This window comes from Poecilia reticulata, chromosome 10 (assembly GCF_904066995.2).
Source record: "Poecilia reticulata chromosome 10, P_reticulata-male-v2, whole genome shotgun sequence".
In the NCBI taxonomy this organism is placed as follows: domain Eukaryota; kingdom Metazoa; phylum Chordata; class Actinopteri; order Cyprinodontiformes; family Poeciliidae; genus Poecilia; species Poecilia reticulata.
This window is the reverse complement of record NC_088839.1, coordinates 15,306,669-15,332,720: the sequence shown is the minus strand read 5'-3', so window position 1 is coordinate 15,332,720 and position 26,052 is coordinate 15,306,669. Positions and strand designations below refer to the sequence as shown.

The 26,052-nt window shown below is 39.6% G+C and overlaps 1 long non-coding RNA gene across 1 annotated transcript; it reads left to right on the top strand.

Annotated features, from left to right (window-relative positions):
- Positions 1-8,640: 8,640 nt before the first annotated feature.
- On the top strand, positions 8,641-11,356 carry LOC145553241 (uncharacterized). The gene is made up of 2 exons (XR_014089544.1): positions 8,641-9,805; positions 10,134-11,356. It is a non-coding gene; the product is annotated as an uncharacterized LOC145553241 (long non-coding RNA).
- The last annotated feature ends 14,696 nt before the right edge of the window (positions 11,357-26,052 follow it).

Here is a 26,052-nt window from a genome sequence, read left to right as displayed (position 1 = left end):
TCCATATGTCAACACTAATAAAAACTGCCCTTTTTTCCACCTGTATTAACCCTGCATCCTTTAGGGCTGCACAGACGAGAAAACATATTTTTATCTGCAATGCAGGAAAAGCCGCTTCCTAAAGCGCTTCTATGCACACCACAAACCATTATCATGTCATTCTGATAAAAGCAGATCCAGACGGACTCGTCCTGCTCTTAAAAGTAAGGCCTAACTTGCTCTGCCATGTCCCCATTGAAATGATCTGACCTCTTATTTGTCAGTCAGCAAAAGAAAGCTAACATCACACCCTTCCTCCAAAATTCCTCAGACACTGAAACTCATCCCACTTGATCTCCAACCTCACACGGACCGAGTCTCCCTTGAGGACCTCTCATCGTCTCTTCGCTCCATCCTTCTCTGCTTCCTGTTCGTCTGCGTAGTTGTTTGTAGTCATGACAACAGAATCCATGGTAACAAGGTCCCCATGGTGCTAAATAATAAAGGTGGATGTGCTGGCAGTACAGAGGGGGTCTCTGTGACTATTTAAGAAAGTATCTTGATGGAGAGTCATTGAGTGGGGCCTTTGTGAACAGGAGTCAGGGCATGAAAAAAGAAAAGCCAAAGGCAACAACGCTCTTTTCTTTGAGTTAGAGCATCAGACGATGCTACAGAATCATGACTGTCTGGGAATTAAAAAGAAAATGAAAAGGGTGACCATGAAAATGGCAAGCACCAGGCTTATAGAAGGCATTTTTGAGTGACATGAAAAAGTGAATAGGCAACGTGAATGAAGCCACCTGCTTTTACTTTTTGGCTGCTTTCTGTTTAAGGGTGCATTAAAGGTGTTTTAACTTGCTGTATGCAGCTTTTTTTTCTGATCACTAATGCTTTCTGCACGCAGTCATTGTGTCACCTTAATGGCTCTGATTAGCCCAAATGTTGTGCCATGCTAGGTGAATTTTCAATGTATTATGCATAAAAAGATCTCAAAAGACGTCAGAGTCTTAACAAAACTAAGTCATTGCGATCTACTTTGCAAGTAAATTGATTTCAACTAGTATTTGTTGAACGGTTTTGAAATTTTATAAATTGTAATTTCTGCAAAACATGAAAAATCAAAAGACAAGACTCTCCCAAAACTTTTGATTTAACCAGCTGTCTTCAAATGCATAAATGTTTTTAGCCTTAGGTTCTGTGTTTGATTCCCAGCCCGGTCTTTCTGCATGGAGTTAGCATGTTCTTCTTGTGCATGCGTGGGTTTTCTCTGGGTACTCCGGCTTCCTCCCACAGTCCAAAAACATGACTGTCAGGTTAATTGGTCTCTCCAAATTGTCCCTAGGTGTGAGTGTGTGTGTGCATGGTTGGTTGTCCTGTTTGTCTCTGTGTTGCCCTGCGACAGACTGGCAACCTGTCCAGGGTGACCCCACCTCTCGCCCGGAACGTTAGCTGGAGATGGGCACCAGCAACCCTCCCGACCCCACTGAGGGACAAGGGTGTAAGAAAATGGATGGATGGATGGATGGATGGATGGATGGATGGATGGATGGATGGATGGATGGATGGATGGATGGATGGATGGATGTGAGATTTTACTGCATTGCACAAAAATCTAAAATGTGACCGCATCTTCACTTATAAACTAGCAATTTCTAATTTCTTTAGTTTGTATATGTCTCTTTGCTAAAAACAGACTTCATTGATTATTTTTGTCAGAGTTTTACAGACTGCTGGACATATTCAACATATTACATGTGAATGGAAAAGAAACTACAGATTCAGCAAACGGTTATTAACTTGGTTCTGTGTAAAGGTTTTAGTTATCCAATATCCCTGTGAAAAATAACACTAAATATTGATCATTGTTATGTTTGCTAAAATTACTTTTTAACAGATTTCTCTTTAAAACCACCCAGTAGCTGCAACAAATAATTTGGTGAAATAAATGTTTATGTCTGCTACCTGAACTGAGACGTGAAATTGGACGGGGATGGATCAAGGTGTGATCTTTTCCACAAAGTTTTATGAGTTTATAACTCCACAAAATTATGAATAGAATTTTGAAGAATATTTCCTGAAGTAATATTCGTCGAAACGCTCAAATAAAATTTTAATTTACTGTCACTCTGTGCAGTGGTTTTAATCCTCATTTCCCTAAAAGACTCTCCTGCCAGTTTTATGTCTGTTCAAATGTGTTAAGTCCTTCACTCAGTTCCTTACAATCACTCCCTAACTATTATGTTCACTGTGAAGTAGTGGCTGCAGGTGTTTTCGCATCTCAAATGCTTCTTGACTGCTGTGGCTCTTCATAAATATGCACTGAGCATTCTGAATACATAACTAGGAATAATAAGTATTCCCCGTTTTGCTTTAATAAACACCAGTCCAGCAGGACACATCTGAAAACGCATCTTAATCCGAGTGGATAACTAATATGTCAAAGATAAAATCAGCTGTCTTCATAACCAGTGGTGGGAAGTAACGAAGTACAAGTACTGTACTTAAGAACAGTTTTCGTATATCTGTACTTTACTTAAGTAGATTTAATAATGGATACTTTCTACTTTTACTCCACTACATTTTACAGTAAGTATCTGTACTTTCTACTTCACTACATTTCTACAAAACTGTCGCGTTACTCGTTACATCCAAGTCTCGTTGCTCTTTTCTTCTGTTAAAATGTGAAGTTCAGGGATTTAAGGTGGCGCCGTAAAATCCGAGCAATAACGTGACTTAGTGTCTGTTGTCACCCATCGGCTCCCCCTTTACTCACAAGCGGAGCTCCAGACATGCGCAGTAGTTTCCTCTGAGAGGGAGGAGATGTCTGTCTAATCGTCAGTAATATAATAGCGCTGCATAAATCATAGATATGGCGACATGTAAAATCAGCAGCGCTTCGCTTTCACAGACGGCGGGACTTCGTCCAACTTTTAGCGTCACTTGGAAGGAAAGCTTAAAGAAAGGTAAGCGCTGTGGACGTGATGCTAACAAAGCATCACGTCCACAGAGACACATGTTGCATCTGCGATGAAAAAAAGTTGTCACTCATGCGCTGAATTATTGTGTGTTGACTGAGGTGTCGCAAATATGGGACAACGCTGTGACCAAAGTCTGCAATATAGTGATATGACATTCAGGAACGATCCGATTCTTCTGGACGGATCTTTACTAAGTCCTAAGGACTGAAGCTTCACTTAGAGCCGTTCTTTGTTCTTGTGTACACTGCAGTAGATATATTGTGTACACTGCAGTAGATATATATATATATATATATATATATATATATATATATATATATATATATATATACAAATTTATTTAATCGCTGAATAAATAAAAGTTGAACGTATGAACACAGAGCATGCTCATTGCTCATTGATTGATTTCGTCATGGTGGCAAGCATCGCAGTGGGAGGGAGGATGAGAACAGTCACGATGCTCCTTCTGCTTGGTTACTTGTTGCGCCGTTGGACAGTGTTCATAGTTGAACGATATTTACCGTTAATTGCATGTTTCAGTTGTGGTTTCTGACATGTGCAATATGGGCAACCGCCCAGGGCGTTATTTTTCTAGGGATGGCAGGAGACCTCTGCGGATTGTTGCACAGCGATGAAAGCAAAACAGAATGAAGTGAGTTTTAATTGATACTGGTTAAATATATTTCAGCTCTAAGTATTTAATATCTAGGTGTTTTTATGGGAATGTGGATCTTTCAGATCAATCTGAGAACCAATTTTCCAATTTTGATAGGTAAACTTAATTTTATTGTGTCATTTAGCGCGGGTCTTGGTCTCGGGTTTGGTGGTCTTGACAACAACTCTGCTACATGGCTCCTTGGTTGCCTCCCCTCACCTTCTTTCCATCCCTTTTCAGTTGGATTTCTTTCTAAATAAATGTCACTAATGAAGTTCATGCTATGTCAGGACAGGAGACAGGATGTTTCCATCCCTGAAATAATGATTCATAGAATCACATATCTGAGTCTAAACTGTTACAGAGAATAAACACAATAAGAACACATTTAATCTGTGGTAGTGTTCATTAAAATGGCACATTTCTGATGTATTAAAATTAAATACGATCGGCACACTTAATGATATTAGCGATTAGGTAATGCATTCAGCGAGTACTTTTACTTTTAATACTTAAGTATTTTTAAAAGCCAGTACTTTTTTACTTTTACTTAAGTAAAATGTTAATGTGGTACTTTGACTTTTACTTGAGTACATTTTTGACTGTGTATTTGTACTTTTACTTAAGTAAATTTTTTGAGTACTTTCTCCACCACTGTTCATAACACAGGTGGAGCTCTGGTTAAGAACCTTTTTGGTTCTCATTGGCAACAAAGAATATGATCGATGAAAAGCTTTGAGACATTTCAGTCAGCAAATGTATTTTAAGTTACAATATTTCTGCAAATGATGGTTGTACAGGCGGTTATTACAATATGCATTTCCAAAATCAGTTCTGATTACTTTGCTTTTATCTGAAAGTGTACCTGGCATGCTTAATGCTGTCATGATACTGTTAGCATCTGTTATTATTCATTATGTTTAATACCAATCAGTCTGAAGAGTTTTAGCATGTGTCCAAAAGCATTCATGCCAGGCAATTCAAAATTATATCTTTACTTTGAACTCTAAGCATATGACAATTGCATATAATGCAGATAAACTAGGATTTGCTCATTCTGTACAAACAATAAAATCATTCAGATATTTGCATTAGCACGCTAATGTTAGCTTTTTTTAAGAAAGGATTTACAAATAATAGCATTACATTTTTGTCACTGGTTTTGTGTGTGGGCAGGTTTTGTTGCTGCTATAATAAATCGGATCATGTGTCTTTTTCATAAACGCAGAAAAATTGTCTCAATGTAGAAACTCAAAATTAAAACTAAAGACAAACTTAGCTCCGTTTGTGTTTACACATTTGCGTCACTGTTTCATTTTAAGCCTTTTCAGTTAACAGTCCTTCTCCTGGCACCTCACGTGTCAGCTTTACAGCAGCTGTGTAATGTGATTATCTTTAATTGGATGGTTCACGTTTGCAGAATTTTTTGATCACTTTGACAATTGAAATGTTACCATGAGAACAACTTCTTTTCAGATGAAGAAGGACAGGCAAGCAGATGCAGTGACTACATCTGACTAACAGCTCCGTGCTACAATTAAGCACACAGCAATGACACACAGATATCTGACAGATGTTCATTCAACTCAAACATGAAAGGAACGGACTAAACTTTAATCTAAGTGCAAAACACCTTCCATTGTCTTGCTGTTTGGTTAATTTGTCAGGAGAAGAACGATGATTCTGTGCAAAACACTGCATTAAAAACTAATACACATACATAGGACAGTACAAAATTAATGGATGAAGGAAATAATGAGAAGCAGAATGACGGAAATAAATGGAGGAAAATGGAGAGCTGGTCCAAGCCGGGAGCAATGTTTGCGTGAGGCGAGCACTCAGGACAGGAGATATTAAAGCTCAATTTCTATGGCGCTCTCTTCCTGTGAGATCTTTAAAAACTAACATGTTAGAAGTGTTTGTAGTTGTGAGAGTTTGCCTGTCCATATGAGGAGGACGGATAACAAAAAATGTGAGGAGGAGCTATACTGGGAGAAAAGTATAGCTTTTCTTGCTGGAAAACAGAAGATGACCAAGAAGAAGAGCAAAGTTATAAGACTTGCATTGAAAAAGAGGGTAAATACAGAGGCAGATACCAAAACTACGAAATACACAAAAGAAACCTATGGAATACGAACAGAAGAGGTAAAACTCCTACAAAATACAAAAGGGAAATCGCTGTCAAATAAGCAGTAAAAAAAAATTACCTGAAACCAAAACAATAGAAGAAACGCGAGGCATGATAAAAATCAAAATTTGTAAAAATGTTAAAATTCTAATTTACTTAAGTTGCCCAAAATAGTTCTGGTTTATGTTTGTGGCCTAAGAAGGGGCTGGTTCGGCTGCATGGCAAACTTTTTTATTCAAGGTTCACAGCCTTGGAAAACAGGCTGCACTTCAAACTGTGTTCTGAAACCTTCCTCTATTTAAAATGCCTCACCGTAATTTAAATATCACCCATGGTGCATAATTAAATCTGGGAAGTCTCACAACTGCACCCTATGCATAGCAGGGATCATCAAGTTTTCCATGATGCCATTGGGATTGGGAAAATATCCAAACCCGGAGCTGGTGAGCAGGCAAACCGAGGTGTGATGGTTTCTCAGTTTAACAGGACAATCTGGGCTCACAGTGCTGGCTCCCAGGCACCCAGCATGTGTGTGTGTGTGTGCGTGTGTGCGCTTGTGCGTGTGTGTGTGTGTGTGTGTGCTTGTGTTTGTGTGCACACTTGAAACTCGTCCAGCTTGCACCAAACTCCAAGAGAACCCTGCTCATTGGCCGGAGCGACCGTTGCTCTGGGAGACGTTGGATTGGGTCTGGCAGGGTAAGCAACAGTATGTGGAGAGGAAATGTCATCAGAGTGAGTTATACAAACAGGCTGTGCATTTTCTACAACAGGTGTATATAAAACTACTATTCATCCTGAGTATCCTTTATATAAAACAAATTAATAGGCATCTCTCAACAACATACTGTTGCTCACTTTTACTTCAAGGACTAAGGACCTTCACCCTGAACTGTGTATATATGTGCTGCTTTCTGGAGATGATCGCTGTTCTTTCAGATGTCACCATTTGTCTTTATTTTCATTTCAGACCTCATGGTTGTACTCTTACCTGGGAGTGTGTGCTCAGACAGCGAAGGCCTTCATATGCTGCTTATACCATAAATGGACAGAAGCCGCATCTGGCTCGTGGTTATCGTAGTGAACACACAGCACTGTTGCTAAAATCAAGTGATAACGGCGGCATGCAGCACTGCTGAAAAATCTTGAGTCATCCATCATCTCTTTATTTCTTGTTTCCTTTTAAGAGCAGCAAAAGAAAAACGGTGCCATTAAACTGCTTCTCTGAGTCAGTGACTTCATTTATTTTGGGGGGAAAATATGGGGGGGAGAAAAAAAAAATCATTGGTTGAATGCAGTTTTTTACAAGAACACAATACCTTCTAAAACAGTGGTTCTTAACCTGGGTTCGATGAGTCGGTCTCAGGGGTTCGGCGGAGCCTCTGCCACGGAGGTAAAGACACTTGTGTAAAGTCGTGATGACGCGCCCCGGTTTGCATCACTTGCTGCAGAGGATCACGTTACATTGCTTAGCCAATCAGTGCTGCGGAGGAGCCCTGATTGAAGGAGCTGAACTCTCAGCATGGATTTGAACTTGTGTCTTTATGTACTTCAGCAAAGCTCACAGTTTTTACCAAATTCTGTAGCTGTCGGTGCACTTCTAAATCTGCTCCTTAGTCGCGTCTTTTCGGGGTTGGTACTGCCTCTAGTGCCGTGGGGGTGGTAACACAACTAATATAATTACTAAATCGGAATACCGCAAAGTCTTTATTATTTATTATAAATTTTTAATTCTCTTAAGAATGTAGAGCTAATTAAATGATCTAAACAAGACCTTAAAGTGGTTCCAGTTTCTCTCGATGGCCAACCTGTTGAAACTGTGGCAAATTTTAAATATCTTGGGTCGTTCCTGGACAGTCAGCTCAACTTTGCTGAAAACACTGACTATATTTTGAAGAACTGTTCTCAGATACTCTACCTTTTAAGAAGACTTGGTGATCTTGTCTTGAATTTGGGACAGTGGGGGGGGGGGGGGGGGGGGGGGGGTGAATCATATTTTATTTATCACTACAGAAGGGTTCAGTGAATGCCCATACAAAACTGGTGGGTTCGGTACCTCAAAAAAGGTTAAGAACCTCTAAAAGTATTCATATTTGATATTTGTCCTTACATTTTTTTGTATAAATACAGCTATTTTTTTTATGTATTTTAACTGGATAAATGATGAATAAAGTATAGGAAGTAAAGGATGCATTTGTATCCAGCCTCACTTTTCAGGGTCATTCCCGCTGCAGATCTTTTGGATTTTGTTTCGACCTCAACTACATTCAAAAGAGTCAAACCAAACCAAACATCGCATCGCCAATAAACCTTCCCTGACTTTTCTTTCAATGATTTTATTAAAGAAGCCTGGTCTGATTTCTTCGATCACATTTTCCTTTTTTGCCATAAACATTTAGCTATTTTATTTCACCCTTCTTCTGGTGCTGCTTCCTGTTTCTCCTCTGCCTGTTGTGTCGAGAAGGAAAGTTGGTAAACCGAGTAGCGTGATTGAAAACTGCGGATAAAGCTGGGTGGAAACACCACCGAGAAGAGCCAGAGGCGCGAGCTGACTCTCCCCGCTTCTCACTATCTGCTCCCTCGGTGGGTGAGCTGATGATTCCACACTCAACGTTCTGCCCCCGTGTGTGTTTCTGCTCACCTATCAATCGCAGCCCTGCAGGCGCAGACATATGCTATCTATAGAAAGATCAGTTACTCTTTAGCTCACGCTCAGCGGAGACTTGTGCTACAAATGCCAATAATGAATGATTTTGCAGAACAAGCGTTTGAGTCCCTCTCTGAATACTCATCCACATCTGCCACAGAGGACATGAGAGGGTTTTTGTGAAGCTCAGAGGGAAGCCCAATACTCCATCTGTCACATTCCGACGCGTATCTGCAATAAGAGACCCAGGTATGGACAGCCTTGTCTTCTACTCGATGTGGTTAAGCGTGAGAAAAGAGACCATAAAACGTATCTTTAATAGGCAGAGCCTGTTCTTTACACATACCTGCAGCTGCACGGACTCACACTCAAATACTGTTCAAATTATCTCACACAAAGATGGGAAATAGGCTCATTCAAGCTTATAGAGGATCCAGAGAAAATCACATTTTTGAGTATAATGCGTTTCTTTTCTCCCTGCTGTGTCTCAATCCTTTTTTCTTCCCCACATTAAAGAGTTTTTTTTTTCTTACCCTTCTCTCCTCCCAAACATTGTTTCCTGATATCCATGAAATGCCTTTGGGAAGATTTGTGATTTTTCCATCTATGTGCACATTTTTCAATTTGGAAGGGGAAATTATAGAATAATAACTGGCTACCTTGCATAAAGGAGGATTATTCTATATTTTATTTTAGCTGGTAACAAGAACTAAGAAAAAAATCTTAAAGAATAAACACAACTTCAGAAAATCACACAACAGCAGGGGAACATGCTGCATCATCACCAGAATCACCTTTGAACCTTTTTTCTGTTGTCTATTCCCAAGTTAAACTAAATGTTTGTTTCATCTTTAGTATAACATGAAGTGTTCTGGATATCTGAGGGATTTAATCAACAAGTAGTGGAAGCTTTCTTTGTTAAACAATTTCATATTTTAGAGATGAACTAGTTCTTCATTTTTCTCTCCAAATCCACACAGGATATTTTATTCCTGGTGTTGAGAGACAGCCTCTTACGTCAGCTTTTGCTCTCTGTGTTTCATGAGGGGGCTTCATTAAAAGAGAGGCAGCACACAGTCTTCCTCTCATAATGACTATTCCCCTGGATCCTATTAGGCCTGTATTTAGAAAATCAATGAGGACTGAGAGAAAGATTATGGAGGATTCTTATTCTGATCATCCTGCAGTTAAAGATGAGATGCGTGTAGTCATTACTTAACCATTAGAACCACACGGAGGCACGCAGAGAGGAGCCGACAAACAAGCCTGGTTCAGTACCGCAGACACAGCGAGAGCAATGATGGGGAGATTAGGAGAAGGAAGACGGCGGGAAAAGAGAAAATAAAAGCTGGAGAGCGACGTTAAAAAAAACCACATTCGCCGAAGAGAGTTGGCTCCAGGAGAGGGGATCAGGTGAAACAGTGAGAGAAATATTTTTTAATTAAAAATTTTAGACACTTCTCAGTTTAATATTTGGAACCTTTGTAGTGGAGAAATTAAAATTCAGCAGAGCATGTCTCAGTGTGTGCACTACGATAATGTGTCCAGAGTGTTTCTGAAAGCGCTGTGATTTGTGATAATTCCTGACAGATATCAGTGCTATTTATCAGACGAAAGAGAAACCCACTCCAACCTTCCTTTCTCTCTCTCTCTCTGTCTCTCTCTCTCTCTCTCTCTCTCTCTCTCTCTCTCTCTCTCTCTCTCTGTGTCTCTCTGTCTCTCCCTGCCTCCCTTAACTTCGCTTCCCAGTCGTTCTTCCTCCCCCCATCGCTGGCAGTCATTTCTCAACTATCCATTAACTTCACCAAATAGAGGCCTGGAGGAGGAGAGGCAAAGGTCTTCACTCTGCTAAAGAGATTTTCTTTGAGACGGAAGAAAATGGAGGGAGGCAGGCAGTGAGATCGAGGATAACAATGAAAGGCCAAGAAAGATGGATGGATGGATGGATGGACGGACGGATGGACGGACAGACAGACAGATTGCACCAAGGGCAAAAATAATATCTTGTGACCCACTTTTTCCATGTTGGTCATTAAATCTCTTGGGGAAAACGTCCCTCCTACTGGTCATTGACTAATTGTCTGTTTAGTCTAAATTCCCTACAACAGAGCAATAAAAAAAAGTTTTTGCTAGTTGAATTTTTTGCTGATTTTATTTTTCTTTCACTTTCTGTACTTTGCATATGGACGACTTTCCGAGTTGGTAGTTGCCTTCCACATCCTTCACACTTTAATAATTGGTCCTCAGACTCATTCCTGCAGATCCCTCAGTGGATTTTTCCCCCCCATCGTTTCCAGCAAATCCTTGCCCTCTAGTTATACTTTGTTCTTCAGAGAGCTGCTCTTTGCTTTTTATTAGTGGAAATACCTTGATAACAGAACAATTATTCCAGCTCGTCTGAGTTAATTTAATAAATTATATCGGTTTTATCTCTGGCTTAGGCTTTTATTCCATCAACAACTTGAAAAAGAAATGCGCGACAATGAAAGGAGTCGGTTTCAACATCTCTCCTTCCATTAAAAGTTTGCATGAGCAAATAATACAGCTTCTGTTAAACAGAAACATCTAATTCTTCATTTAATTCTATGATATTGATCTATGATAGAAAAAACAGCATTCATATCTAATGGAAGACTAACACACTGACATGGAAACTGTTCATCTCCGGGTGTTCATAGGCTATTTCAAATCGAGTTACATGTAATATCACTTCACAGCATGTCGAATAATTATTTACATAATAATAGACAGACCGGAGACTTTCGCACAGCAGAACGACCTGGATCTAGATGTAAATCTGGGTTCAGACTCCAGACACACGCTGTCTGCCTCTTTGGCCCCGATGCTTTTAGCCTCCTGTAGTATGAAAACATAAAATGCCAAACTGAACGCTCAGAGGGTCTCTTCAGGATTTCTAATGACTGCAATTTTCCTTTCATAAATGTACAAAATAAATTCTGCTGGTCAAGCTAGTCTTGCTTCTTCTTCTTTTTTTTCTTTTTTTTTATCCTCTGACACTCCGATAATGGAGAAATTAAAACCCTTCGGAGTACCCGTGCGCTTGAGAATGTGTAATGAAGTACAACAGGGTATATTAACCCAGAACGATGATGGGTTCAGGCTCATTCTCGCTCTGGCAAGTTGCTATGACAACGTGGCATTTGCATTGCTGACGAACTGTTTAAGAAAAACAGCTTGAAAAAAAATAAAAAAAAGAAAGCAGTGCTGCATGCAAAATAAATAAATAAATAAATAAATAAAACCTGGCAGCAGGTTCATGCTGAGATGCAGAGTCCTGGGGTGGAGCATGAGTGAAAACCCCCCAGAACAGCCAATAGACACAATGCTGAAAAGATGCAAGCTTAAAATAAGCTCGATATAAATCATCATAAAAAGGGAATAAAATGTCCATAAAAAACACAGGGAATAAAAACCTTACATGTGGCTTTTTTGGTTTTGCAGAGATGAGCTCAGCAGGAGTTTGGAGGAATAAAGGATTTTCAACAACAGCTCAGGGGACAATAGCAGACTGCCGACAGCAGACTGAAGACAACAGAGGTCCTGACAATGGAGTAACTGAACTAAAGAGTATTTTCACAGGGAGTTTGATTACTGAATGCTACAAAGGTGATTCAATGAACAGATGTGGAACAGCTGTGACAGACTAGGTACCTGAGGCTAGCAGACTAGCATTAACTACTGCAACATCAGAAGCTACAAAGGACTAAAATGATCAAACTAAACTCAAAGCTAAAGATCGTGACATTAAGAATCACTCTGAGTGTGTTTGAAATGTCCGTCCTGCCTCTGTGTGCATAATGCGTTGCCCACACACATAAAGAAAGCCTAACACATATGGAGACTAAGCTGAAGGATATTGACCGTCCCTGCAAGAGGCTCTCTTGGGTCATGCACGGATAGAGAAATATTTCCCAACCACCTCATATGATTCCTCTCTTTTTCCCTTTTGGCTTCTGTACTCTTACGCATTCAGTCTCTCCTTTGTCTGCATGCAATCTCTGCTTTTCTCCTCCATACGCCCACATCCGAACATCACTTCTTCTTCCTCCCCTGTGGCCTTCACTCCCACTACTCCTCTCTGTCGGAGCAATAACTGTGCCCTGCCAGATGAGAACATATCTTCAGCATCAACCTTCACCCTCTCCACTGTGCTGAACCTCACTAACCTCCTGTGAACCGAGCATTCTTTATTGCTGAAGTTTATTTTGATTGAATTCCAAAAATAAATTCTTAAACTTTTACTTGTTTAGCAGCACCAAAATTAATATGCATACAATATTTATACCTCTCAATCTTTTTCACACAATACAAACTCCAATATGTGTGAACATCTCATTGAGCACCGTTTGATCCAGAGCTGAATTCAGACTACGGCACAACTACTGCCCACCTTGGAAGAAGCCAAGAGGTAACTCTGGAGGAGCTGCAGAGATCCGCAGCTGGTTTCTATCCAAGAGTGGCATGAGAAAGTGCCATTGCTGAAAGAAAGCCAAATTATGTCAGATTTTGAAGTTTATTACAGCTCAAAGAGGAGAAAGAGCAAACCCGTGGAGAAATGAGGTGTGGTGAGGTGTAAGTTTTTGCTGAAAAAACAAAAAGCTATGAGTTAAAGAAAAGTAGCGCAGAACTTATGACCCTCACAGCGAAACATGGTGGATGGAGCTGAATACAGGATAGTTAAACAGAGGTTTAGATCAAAGCTCTAAATCTTTGATGATTAGTAAATCCAAAGCATGTTTGTTTGGTAAAATGATCCTGTCAAAGTCAGGGCCTAAACCTGTGGCAAGGTTTGAAAAGTTAAAGCTTTCAGATGGTTTCCATAATGTTCCAGAAAACACTCGCAGCACTTCCCTTTTTACATATTTTATTATTTTAAAACCTTTTTCGTAAATTTATTTAGTTAATATTACATTATTCCCTTTTATCAAAATTCTAAACAAAAATGCTTCTTTATGACAATGCAGGAAAAAAATGTTTTTGAAATGTTTGTACATTTATTATAAATTAGAAAATCACATTTTTCTCTGCATCAAAGACAAAAAGTCAATTATTAAGTCAAAATCTCTAGATGTGCAAAATTTTTGTAAAGAATTGAGAAGAAAATAGCATAATTATACTACCGCTTCACAACTGTGCACTGCTTTGTGTTGGTCCTTGAAATGACATGAAATATCAACAAGTGAAGCGACTAAAAAGAAAGAAGCACAAATGTTCAACGTTTGTAGCTGACAGCTTCTGTCAGATTTCCATGCTTTTTTTTCTTTTTTTCTTGAAGTTGAGCGTATTCCTATTTCTCACCTCAATGTTTCACTTCTCAGAAGATTTTTTTTCACCTCTTTTTTTATTCCCTCTCTCATCCTCACACAAAGTCACACATGGAGCCGCTCTCCTCCTTGTGTCTCTATCTCATCGCAGTCGAATGTCTCACAGCAGGTCTCATAAATAGAGACAGAGTGTTGGTTAAATGTTCATGACAGAATGCTAAATGGATTCAAGCTATTTAAACGTATATGTCAACTTCAGCATGTAAGACAATTTGTCAACAGTCACACTGGCACATTTATAATTTGCGCCCCCCTCCTCCACTCCCTCCCTCTCCTTCTGCTTGGGTATTACAATGCATTGGACTGAGATTAGATTGCCGTTTTATTTTTGCTTATTCCAAGCAGCTGTAAAGTTTGGCCCTACAAGAGAGAATCTCTGCGTCTCTGCAGCAGCTCCACTTAAGACACAATACTCCACTGACAGAGGAGAAATGAGGCATATCCCAGCTGTCTCTCGGTTAGATGATGAGATTAAAGATGTAGTTCCCCGTGGCAAAAGCAATTTTAGCGTCTTTCACTGGGCCAGACTAATTGATTAGGATCTATTTAATTGTCAGTGATATTATCTGTTGATAGGAGGCATGTGGGTTGTGTTGTTTTATCTGCGTCTTTTATTAATTATAGGCAGCTTCAGCTTTGCTCCTAGAAGTAAAAACCTTGTTATAACATCCAACCCATCTCGTTTCAGAAAAAGCTGCAAATAGTTTTGCAGTTTTAAGATTTTGAAAAGTATTTTAAGCCCTATTTTTATTTTTGGCCATGTTGGATTGTCATGAAAAATAACCTACAGTTCAGTTTTTATGTCACTGAATGTTTCATATGATTAATAAAAACTGAGTAAAAGCAAAATCCAGTTTTCAAATGATCATTTATTAGCTTTAAAAGTTGTGTTTGTCTGTTATTGACATTTGCAACATTAAAGTGTAAGTTTAGTAGTTAAACACTAGAATAAATGACAGCTTGCTGCTTAACACAACGTTGTCTTAAAATACATTTAACCCTTTTCTCCATTTGGTAATTTAAAAACTTAAATAGTTGCCTGCAAAAACGGATTATTATTCACTGTTTTCACCCTTGTTTTCAGTACGATGTTCAGAAAATACCCTTAGGCACCATTTAAATCCCTAAATCGAGCATTAGTGAGATTAGTGGTCACACATGGGTGGATATATAGTTGGATGCATACTATAATATTAAGAACTTGACCTAATAAAATGATTTGGCCTTCTGCCTGCTGCAATGCCTGAGACACATACAGTCTCTTCCAGAATAGAGTGGAAACTTTAAATTGGATTTATAGTCCATAGTGTGCCTGAAAAGGTCGACCTTAATGATTACAGCCTAGAGCAGCCTCACTATCCCTCCTCCAACCTGCTGAGGACTAAAATGGTTGGGATCCAGCCATCTTAATATAATTAGCATCAATGTTAGTTTTTAATATAGGCTATGTGGCTTTCTGCCCAGGGGAGTCATTACCTGGAACAGAGGTGAACAATCCGGGTGTCAACAAGTGATTGACAGATTCCACCGGAACCTGAAAAATGACCAGTTCAAGTCATTCAGGTGTGTTTGAAACATGATGGGAAAGGAAGTTTTGATTAGATTTGATATGTAACTCAAAATCTTACGTTTTTAGACTGGTAAAATTATTTTCCTGTTTATACAACCATTACCCTAATTGGGAAAACACAATATTTGCTCATGTTTTAATGTTTTCCCGGCATCAGGACCATGTTACGTCTAGATAAGAATGAAAAGCACATTATGCAGACAAATCAAACGTGGAGTCAGATGTTGTAAAGAAATACTTAGATTTTTTTTTAAACCTCTACATGAAAAAAAGAAAAGATTGACAATTTTCCTGGAACATGTTTCAATTTGTCCACAGTGGAAACAATGATCTGCACTAGAAAATATGTTTTTCTTTGGTTTTGTATGAGGCACTGAAGGTGAGGCTCGTCCAAGGTTTCCATTGATGCATTACCGAATACAATCATCGATACAAATGCATGAGCACCAGAAACGATTGACCCAATTTGAACACAACTTGTATAACCAGCAACGGTGGTATAAATGCTTCACTTTCAATAAAGATCATGTTGCTTCAAAGAGCACCGGAAGGCATGACATGTCAAGTGGAGGGACATGCAACCAGTCATTAATATCAGGAGGAGTAAGTGCTGCGCTCTGAGTTTGAGTATGATTCAGTTGATGAGGAAGGAGACACTTTGAGTTTGGGTGATGTCAACCTTCACACAGAACTGTGAGCAAGAACTGGTGCCATTTTTTGACAACTGTTTTGATGTTTGAAATTGAGCTTTTGGTGTTGCAAGAAAAGAAAATCCTGCCCAACTTTATTAAATATTTTTCCTAAATATCAGATAAACAAAATTAACTCATTCTGTGTTTCCTGTCTCTTCTACAGTTTTGACTTTGAGGTAAATTAAAATTTGCTCACCAATAAAAATCTGGGACAAAGCAACTTTGGATACGCCTAATGAAAATATAAACTGGAAAAAGTTACAGTTATAATCCAATTACAAAATGGATTTGCTCGTCATTATGTTTATGATTACATCTTTAGCAGCAGCGATTCCTGTAAGCTGTGGAAACATCCAGCGGGCCTTATGTTTTAGGGATTAGTTTATACATATAGTCATATGAGTGAGAGACATCAGGCAGCAGTAGCATAATGAACTAGAGTATAATGATGACAAATTAGGAAGCAGAAGCACAACCCCCTGCAGAATGTGATTAGTAGAGCATTAAAAGTGACGTCATGTTTAAGAGGTCAGAGAGACGCTCGTGCAGCAGAGGGTGAAGTGGGAAACACATTCTTTTTACAACCAAAAACAAAGTGTGACGCGTACAAGTGGTCAGCCCCTAAATTCAGTAGCCGTCAGAAGTGATGCATGTATATTTTAATCTAGGTATATGCAGCTGTGAAGACTTTAGATGTTGGTTAGAACAGTGTTTATTTAAAGTGGAAGTCCACCAGGGGGCGCTGTGGGGACCTCAAAAGGTTGGAGGGAAGATGAGGGGAAAAAATGCAAAAACATAAAATATAATTATTTTTATTTTTGTTTGTATTTTTTATCTTAAGATCCAGTTTGTTTTTATCAGTTATTATTTAAAAGTATAGGTCAAAATATCTTAATGGAATGCTACTTGCAGTGTTCATCTTTTGGACTGGATCAAATTTATCAAGCTGTGTTGCTCCTCAAGCTAGCGTAGGAACAGCGAAAAGGAAAAGTTTCTGACAAGAAAAAAGCTGAAGAAACTGTCCGGTGGAGGACGCTGCTGGAGAAAACCAGGAGAAGTCATGGCTACTAAAATCAGAAGGTATGAGCCAGCATTTATTCTAAACAAATGCTATAATTATTGAATAGTGAATTAAGGTGAGAACAAAACATTCTAAAAGTCGATGTTTCTTAACATATTTTGTAGTATTGTCTGTGGGCTTGCAAAGAGGTCCCAGGTAAGGAGCTAAAGCAGATTGAGGGTGCCAAAGCATGGAAAAGTTTGGGAAAGAAAACACATGGAAGACAGAGCTTTAGTCACGTGAGAGTAAAATAGAACTTGTATGGCACGGTAGTGGCAGAATCATGTATGCGGAGACTTGGAATCAGAGATATTGATAAGTTAAAGTGGCCTAGTCAAAGTCCAAACATCAAATTACAGTCGCCCTCATATGGGCCTGAACTCCAGTCACACCATCCTTCAAATCTAGTGACGGATGATGAACTATTTTACAAAGAAGAAATTGTTATAAATTATGGTTTCTAGATCTGGAAAGCTGGTAAATATCCATCAAATAACTTGCAGCCAAAATTCCCAGTGAACTACATGGGATTACAACACTTACCACAATTTTGACATTTTTCTTTGCGAGAAATTTTAAATCATCAGCTCTCTTTGATTTGTCATAGTAAGAAAAAGGCAGTGTGTGGTACTCTGTGTGCAACATAAAACTCTACATCAACATTTTATTTTATTATTAAAATCAGTATAAATACTCTACAAAAAGAAGTCAGTTTACATAATTTGGCAGCAACTTTTCATTATTAAAGAAAATCAAGCAGAAAAAAATGTACATGCCATAATGAACAACTACGGTCAAAAACTAGTGTTAAACTTACAGAAACTTTCATTAAGATAAAGTAAATTTATTTAAGATTTTTTCTTTTTAAATGAGTTTCTTTCATGTTGCACAATTATTAAAAGTAGAATTAGTCTCAGTTTTCACTTCTCGTTTCCTCACAGACATGTGATTTTCTAATCAAGTGTAACAGTCCAGACTGCGGTCACTCTCTGACCTCTTGCCCAGAGAGAAAACCTTTGATGCCGGATCATGTAATTACTCAGACACAGACACAATCAGATAGATGGAGAAATTTGAGGATTCCTTCATTCCTCAAAAAAAAAAAAAAAAATCTCCAAACAACCTCCAGACAGGGAAGAAAACGTCCTTCCTTGTGTGGCGTCTTCTTGTTAGCTTCACCCGTTTTTAATAGCTGACCTGTCTGTCATCCCTCTTCAATAAAATGTGTTTAACAGAAAAGGCTCGCCTGGAAGAATCCTCAGTGAACGAAGGTGTAACGTGAATTAATGCAGACTCATGGGAATGATTCAGAGATTGATCCGAGAGTGAGGGTGAGTAAAGAAACAGTGGCTGGTTTTCCACTTGTTGACGTGGGACATGGTGTAGGAAGCAGAATGTGGCGGTGACTAATCCTTCACTCGATGCTGCTCTACCAGCTGTCGCCGAAACCCCGGCGGTGAGAAGGGATAACAGTCATGACTATGACCAGTGAGAGGAATTCATTCGACAGAATAGACATTAATGCGCCTAGGCAGTCAGGTTGTGGAGAACCACTTCCCCTTCTACTGCCTTAAGAAATTATGGAAATATATTTTGGGTCTGTGTTCATTGCATCTGCACAGCTGGGGTTGGCGGTGGTGAGCTGCCCTGTTTTCACAGATCATTTCACCAAACCTTAACCAGGAACATCAAGTCCCTGCAGAACGCTGTGGAGATGGAGCCCAATGGGGAGGAAACCATTACAAGTTTTCTTATTTAAAACTCAATGTGTCACTCTATCTGTTGAAATAGAGCTACAGTTTAAATCAAAACTGATTGCCGGACCGAAAATAATACTTTTTTCTTTTCTTTTTTTTTTAAAGTAAATTGTTCTGTGGATTCATCAGTAGAGGAAACTGAGAAAGTACTATGCAAATTCACATTGAATTCAGGGATTTCAATCACTTCAGAGCAAACCCACATGTCCAGAATGATTTGCAAACTTTTTTGTGAAGTTTGGAGTTTTGTGGGGTTTAACGCATTTGAACTTTTTTTCTACAAACTTCAATAAATTCTCACATAGGAAATTGAGTGTACGAGTTTGAATCACAATCAGATCAACTGTGTTTGCTGCAGCTTTAGAGCTTTGCTTGCCTGCACTCCTTGGCTCCATTCTCCACTTGGATATCCCAGATCTCAAAGACTCACCTGAAGTTCACCAATCACCTTCACCCGGATTCTTCTAAGGTACCATAAGCTCATTTTGACTTGCATTTGTCTAATCCATCTCTGAACCAGCCACTACCCTGTCTCTTTTCCACCAGACAATTTATTTTTGCTGAAAGAATAGGGATTTTCCAAAAACATTAATGAGGATATATGTTGGTATTATTGAAGTGGTGAACTGCATCGTCATTCTCCCATGAAAAATTACTACTTTGAAATAAATAATTTTTGCCACAAACTGTACAACATAACACTAAAAACTAAATTATTACTGCCCCAACATTTTCCAGCAACATTTTCAGTTGCCGCCCTTTTTGACGCTGCAGAAAAACATAAAGAACAGGAGGTTAAATATTTATGGGAAGATGTGCCACCTTTCCTCTCTGAGCCTGAGGGACATTTCAGAGGCCTAAGCCTGCTCATTAACACGCAGGACAATACTACACACCGCTATAGTATTACATGCAGGCACCGGGTGTGCCCATTGCTCAGGGATACACTCGCTCACTCACATTTGTGCTGGTAATCCCCAGCTCTGTTGTTCTCAAATCAAATTGTGCAGCTACTGCTGTGAACACCACCGAGACAAATTGGCTCCCAGTTAACTGAGGAAGTGGAGAGCGATCCTCAGATAACTGTGGCCTGAACCTTTGCAGGGAATCTGACTCCTCACTGCTGTGTTATGGACTCCCATGAAGACACACCTAGAGACGGGCCGAGCTAGAGCAAGACGAGGGCAGGAGCCCATTTGTATCAGGAAATACAAATGATCCTGCACATGCACAGACCTATGCAAATTCAGTCACAGCGACCTAAGGCACGACCCAGGACAAAGCACACCTGCATGCGAACAAGGGAAGTCGTTCCAAAGAGGATACAAGGAATAGGAAATAAACTCACACATTTTTTTTCTATCCCTCAGTGACACAACCAACACGGCAGCGTGAGTGGGTTAGCTCAATGCTTTGTTTAAGCCGGCCGTACTGATTGTTGCGGATGAGTGGGTACAGCAGGCAGAGCGTCTTCAAAGACTCGTTGTTCGGTGACGAGAGAGCAAATCCCCCAAAACGGTTTGTGTTTCGTTCCCCCACACATTTACATCTTTCTGTAGAGCTGTGACAGCTACGCTGTTATGTAATCAGATGTGTTCTGAGGTTGTCAGAGTTGGTAGCTAGCTGTGAACACACTCTCTATACATAGACCGTTCTTCTTGCCACCGCAGGCCTACACTCTCTGACTCATCAGCAAGCACCACACTGATTCTCCTACGACATTTAAGGGTAGACATTATCAACGTAAAGCAGATACCAAGTTTCGCAAATGCATGCGTACCTACGAAACTTCTGTGCATTTTTTTGGTGACGAGCATCAGGAAGTTTTGGATGGTTTTCTATCTGTCTTTACCACAAGACTGTGAAAAGTGACATGCACGGTTGTTTTCAGTCAATAATTTGTAGAATTTCACCGCAATGTCACCACCAGCTCTCCACAACAACGTGTGTCTGTTCTTGATAAAATAGATTACGTTCTGTCAGATTTGACTGCAAGCTTCTATAAAAATTCGTACAACTTCTTAATCTAAGTCTGGACTTTGACTGGTTTTCTTTCAAACCTACTACAGGTTTTGGTTCCGTCCATCTTGCAATCAACTCTGACCAGAAAAGCCTCCCCACAGCAGGATGCTGCCTCCACTATCGGTCACATGTTTTTGTGTCTTTTACTTGTCTTGTGGGAAACTGCTAGAGAAATTCAGCAACAGTTTTCTTCTTGCCACTTGTTTAGATCAGATTTAGAAAGAGAAAAACTAATTGTGTTATGAGCGTATTACCCACCTTTCGACCTCTGCAGCTTCTCCAAAGATACCAAAAACCTTGTGTTGCTTCTCTTGCTTCGTGGAACCATTTAGGTGGGCAGCCATGTTTTGATGGGTGTGCAGTTGTGCCATGCTCTTTCAGTGTTTAAACGGCTGACTGAACAGAGCCGTGATGTTCGTAGCTTGGGTTATCAGTGGGATGGTTGCCATTTTCCTTTATAATTTTTCGTGTTGAACACTTTTGCAGCGAAGTGTGCGCTGCTTCATCTTCTACTTTAAGACGGTCTAAAACGTCGCTATGAAACAATGGTAGCTGAGTTGCTTTTAGGAAGTCCCGTTACACCGAGAGAGAGAAAAAAATAAAAAAAACAGAATGCAAAATCAGTGAATGTTGTTTTGCAGCCTTTCACCACAGTAACCACTTTTTTCTCAGGAGGAAGGTGGCCTTTGCTGGAGGCTGAGAGGAAATGACACAAACAAATGGCAGAGCTGGAACAGATCGGTGGGCATTTAGCAACATTTTCTTTTCTTGTCCAGTGTTTATTTGCATTTCAAACTATGCCTTTGGGAAGAGGGAATTGTAAGTACGTCTGTGACGTAAGCAAATCTGTCAGGAATCTTTAGTGCAGGGCAACTAATATTAATTTCTAAAAAAGGTTTGGGAGGTAAAAATGCTCAGTCTTTGGCTCACGTCGCATGTGCTTTTAAACTTCTCATTGAGAGTTGTCGCACTGAAGCTGATGTTTGGGGGTTTGGCAGCGTTAGTGTGTCAAAAAGCCTTTAATATGAAATGAGTTCAGTCTTGCTGATAAAGAGCGGGACAGGCACTGAGGTGAGTATTTAGCCTGAAGGAACATCTTTTATTAGTGTACAACTTGTTCCAGGGAACTCAACACATCCGCCCACACAATGACAGGTGGGATACATGTGAATGCAAAATGCGGAGTAAGACACGCATCCATGCCCACATTACAAATTTAGGAATGCATTTTCTGTCTCTCCACATGGACCTCTTTGTAAAGAGCAAAATATCAGTTTTTTTCTTCTGCTCCTCACTGTCTCTCCTCCTCCCACCCCTGCCTCTGCAATTTTCCCTCTATCTTATCCGTTTAGCATTTCTTCTCCTAGTTCCCATAAACGTCTATTACTTTTCTAGTCTCACGGCAACCAGATCTCCTCTAAAAATGACTCAAGTAAACTCAATGTCCTGTGAGTCCCTGGCAGGTGTGCAGTTTTTCAAATGTGTCTGCCGGTAGACGGTCACGCTGCCAGCTCTAAGAGTCCAACATACACAGGTGCTTTTAGCCGAGTGCTAATCTCAGTATGCTGACATGCACACAACAATATGCTGTGTGAAAGATACAAATGGTGTCCGGAAAGGTTTGAGCAAGTTCTGCTCATATGGTCCCTGTAGAAGGAAACATGCAGCCTTTCTGGGAAGGGATCTGCGAGCAGATGGGGGTTTGTTTCCAGACAGATTTTCCATTTGTGTGATTAAAAATCAATCAGGATGAAGCTGCAGCTGACCCGACTTCATTCACCCACCTGCAGACCTATTTTCAGTAAACTCTGGAAATAAACCAACGACACGTGTTATCGTGAAATGAGTCATCCCGGTGGCCAGTATTGACCAAGAACAGGCAGGACATTCATCATAGGCGCGGTTTAATTTGATTTAAGTCATCCTAAAGATATTGTCCAGTAGTGCACACACCAGTCAGCTTATTAGGTCCATCTATTCAATTGTTTGTTTCGCTTCAGCTATTCAAGGCATTAATGGCATCTGGAAAGCATGAAGGCGACTTGCTGAAGTTCAAACCATGTATCAGAACAGCATTCAGGTCAAGGTGTCCAAACTGTGGCCTACGGGACATTTATGACCCTAAAAAAATTTGGTCAAATTTGGTCTAGCTCTGGTGGTTGATGAAGGACGACACCTGCTGAGATGTTTTAGAGATGCAAGACCAAAGAAAAGCAACGAAGTCAAAAATAACACATTGATTTTGGGTGATGCAGGAAACATTTCTGGAACTTGAGGTCCAGACATTCTCCACAAGAACAGATAAAACCATCCTCTCTCTCCCTCAAAGCCTCAGTAACAAAGTTTTGTCATTCTGGTCTTGTAGACCTGGTTTGGTTGTTCAAATGAAGGCTTGCTGCAGTGGGGGAGACCTGTGAGGACATCCTGCACTTCAATTCTCGCAAGATACAAAATGCCCAGGTCAGAAAAATCTCTGTCCTCGTTTTTGCAGGTTTGGCGTGGAGAACAAATTGAAAATCATTCTAATGAAAAATCATTTTAGCTCAACTTATCGATCAAACCATCTGGATGCATCACTTTGCCCCGGTCCTCCATAGGGACTGAGTTCAAATGCTACCTGAAATGCATGCAGCGTTCTCACATTCTGCCCAAACACTTTGTGTTGCCTGTTTGGACTGTAAGTAAACATCTGCAAATGAGAAATTTAAGCACAAGTCAAAAAGATAAAAACAGGATAAGTCTAAAATGAAAATACTGAAAATGACTTTATTCATCATTTATATAACAAAATAAGAAAACAAATTTGAAACAGGCCATGATACACTCTTCTGCGCAAAATTGTAGCTGAGGTGAGTTTAATTGGTTTTCCAGAAAAGTCTTGGGAGCACATCTAACAAATGAGACTAAAAGAGAAAAAAATGACACAGGAAGCAAGAAAATAGCTCATGTTGTGTTTTCTTTGTGTTTTCTAAAGAGTGATGTCAAGGTTATCATATATTCTCCACAATGCGCATTAGTCCCATTAACGATGGAGCAGAGTGTTAATAATTAGGGAGAGAAGAGGACCACATGGGTTAATTACCAAACATAATGAGGTGAGATTCCTCTTCCTCACACATCTTATCAGTATCTGCGCTGCTCTCGCTCGTCGGTTTCCCTCTGTTTTCCATCCTCCGCACCTTCAAGCTCTCTGACACACAATAATACGTTTGCTCTAATAAGATTAGTTGGGTGTTCTCCAGCTCAACGGAACAGTACAAAAAAAAAAAAAATGCAGCAAGACCTCCTGACGAAAGCAGGAAGGATTTGCATGGAAGATTTAAAATAGCATCCTGAAAAAAATACATATATATATATAGAAATATAATGACAGCCTTTCCATTTTGAGTGCTTCTGCAGCTCTTCCTCGATGACTTATTATGTCCTGCAGTCCACATGAGTCCAGGGTGTTTCCAACTTTCCACCCAACCAAAGGGCAGAGCAGCAGGTCTCAAAAATGGCAAATCTTTACTTGTTTGACTACGATTCCCTTACAGCGGCATCATACGCTATCGGCTGTGGCTCATTATGCGTGTGAATGTAATGTTTGTGTTATGATGAGGAACTGCAGCATGAGCCGTAGACAAAACACACACTAAAATGAACTCACAGCCAATGAGTCATACCAGTGCTCTCATCTTCAGAGAAATTTCATTTCAGGGATCCTACCATCCGTCCACTCAGTCGTCCTTAAGGCTCGTTTTCCAATGCAGTGCTTACACTTTAAGCCTCCTTTGGCTCCTGTTATTTAAAATAGATTCTTTGTGAATGTAAACCACAACACGTTGCTGTCTTTATTTCTTTGCCGTGCTAATGAAATACTCAAAAATCCTTGGTGTAACAAAAAGGATTTTCTCAATGAATGCTGGACTTTTGTGATCAATGCAGGATAATTTCTTAGGCCAGTTTGATCTGTGTGCATGCGCTGTCAGTGAGACGCTGTAACGCTGAAGAATTTCCACTGTAATTCTTTTCTTTCATACCAAAACACAGACAGACTGTGTAAATATATTTATAATGAATGATGCATCACATCGTGCTGTGACAGTTCCTAGAACAATAGCGGGTGGCTGCCGGCTCTGCTGCCTCCCTTGTGGTGGATGAAGGATAATATTTTTGACAAGAAACAATTGTGTATTGTGGAAAAAAAAAAAAGCTAAACAAGGAAGAATGCTGAAACTGAACCCCAACCAATGACTTGTATTTATCACAAAGTCATTCGCAAAGACACAGCTTAAAATAAAAACATAATTAAATTATACCACAATTAAAAACACTGAAAAATACATAAAATGGTGCAAATGATCAATAACACATATACAGAAAGTTTACGTGCATCAAATAAAATTACATCCTTTTTTTCTTACTGTATCACAATAATGTGAGAAAGAATGTGTCAGATTTAATTATTAATGTCTTCAAAATCAAAAGTTTAAATATCGAAAGCTTAGTCTTTTGAAACAATTAAGGAAAGCCCAGATGATGATGTCACTGGTTTGGAAGCATCTGATAGGACCACCTATCAGATGTTAGGTTATGTCACGACTGATTTAATTGGAGACAAACTTGTGGATGTATTTTAAGGCCACTCCAGGAACGCACTGCTTTTTTTTGTAGACAGAATCAGAAAGTCAGAGGAAGTCAGCCAAGGTATCAGGAAGACCATGGTGATGACTGGAGGTGCTGCATTCGTCTGTTCAAACAATTAGACACGAGTTTAGACATGATGGGAATGTTCAACCATGCAGCCAGTCAGCAATGAGACGGGTTATGTTCTGTTACTGTGGCATTTAGCAAGTAGAAATAATTTAAGTAATTCTAACTGACCTAAAACAGCAGAAGTTTTGGTCTGATTTAACTTGAGATCATGTGGAAAAACAGTGTAAATGTCATATTTATTCAGTTTGAATGAACTTCAAGTTTCAACTGTACTGAACTTGAGCAAGGCACAATTATTAGCACGTACCTTGAGTGGAAACCTGGAATATTTCTGCATGGCGTTTGCATATTTTCTCTGTCCAGATAGTCTTACTTCCTGCCACAGTCCAAAAATGCATCTTAGGCTTATGGGATACTTAAAATTGTATGTCTCCCTGTGTTGCCCTGTGATTAAAAAATGAAGCCACATTTCAATATTAAATAAGATATAAAATATGTTTCTTTTTACCATAACATCTAATGCA